At 38.2% G+C, this 1,339-nt stretch overlaps 1 protein-coding gene across 6 annotated transcripts in view; it reads left to right on the forward strand.

Moving 5' to 3' along the window:
• The window catches only part of CEP85 (centrosomal protein 85), a 48,692-nt gene that overhangs the window by 10,501 nt on the left and 36,852 nt on the right, over nucleotides 1-1,339 (forward strand). The window lies entirely within an intron of this gene.

Raw genomic sequence — 1,339 nt, forward strand, 5'->3', positions numbered from 1 at the left:
AAAAGTATTTTGATATTGACAGGAAAGGAAATCACTAGTAAGGAGGTAATTAATCCTTTTATGTCATCATTTAACTCACTGAATCATACTTGCTATAAACTGAAGCTTTTATTACTGAACAAAGCTTCCCTCACCCAGTATGTGAAGAACTGGGATTCTACAGGCTGATAACCCTTTCTGTTGTAAATACAGTGAATTAATAAGGGTTTGGGTTATTGTTACTAAGAGAATACTATAGAGATCACTAAAGTACATTAGAGAAATAGTACCGTATAGTCTTCTTTTCCCTCCAGAGTTGATTTTCACCTCTAAGAATGGTGTTCTGTGAATTGTCCCAAACTCTTTTGGGGCTCCTATAAATTTAGAGTTTCTAAATTGATACTTCTTGATCTTCCATGGACTGTACAGTGCCACTTTTGTTGATGTAAACTGCCAAGTAATAACAGCACTTAGTTTGTGTCAGACGCTATTGCAAGTTAATTACAAATGAATTAACATGAATTAGGTTGTGTCGTTATCCTCATTTTTATATGAAGAAACTGAGGAACAGAGATTCTAAGAAATTTGCCCAAGGTGACATGGCCAGTAAATTGGTGACTAAAAGTTTAGTGTGTTCAAGTGTATTTGTTTAGACTTCAGATCCACTTCTGCTGAATTCTCAGCACCTATCCCTAGTGTACTATAAATATAAATGTTTTAAATAGTGAGAACATGGGACGAGAACTTCATGTTCCTAGCTCAGGATTGGGGTTCTACTTATGATCAAGAGTTCTTTCTTTCCATCTTTATGCATTACATGACTAACTTTAATTACTGGAAGAATTGAGAAATCTGTTTTATGTTAGTCATAATTGAGACTGTAATACTTCACTGTTGGTTTAGTTTTTTAGTTCTTTATCCACCTTATCCTGTCATCATGTCCCCATGGCTAATATGATTCATAGTAAAGTTTGTTAATTAAAAGTAATATTTTTAAATTTTGTGAAAATCAGAGGGGTTCTAGGACCATTTGGTTTTGGTCATCTCTGTTTGGTTCTAGGTTTTCTGGTACTGGATTTAGGAAGAGAAGTAGGGTGGAATATTGGGAGTTAGTTTGTCTTTAAAAATACCCTTAGGCCGGGCGCGGTGGCTCACGCCTGTAATCCCAGCACGTTGGGAGGCCGAGGCGGGTGGATCACGAGGTCAAGAGATCGAGACCATCCTGGTCAACATAGTGAAACCCGTCTCTACTAAAACTACAAAAAATTAGCTGGGCATGGTGGCACGTGCCTGTAATCCCAGCTACTCAGGAGGCTGAGGCAGGAGAATTGCCTGAACCCAGGAGGCGAAGGTTGCGGTG

The sequence above is a fragment of the Cebus imitator genome, unplaced genomic scaffold (assembly GCF_001604975.1).
Source record: "Cebus imitator isolate Cc_AM_T3 unplaced genomic scaffold, Cebus_imitator-1.0 Scaffold87, whole genome shotgun sequence".
In the NCBI taxonomy this organism is placed as follows: Eukaryota; Metazoa; Chordata; class Mammalia; order Primates; family Cebidae; genus Cebus; species Cebus imitator.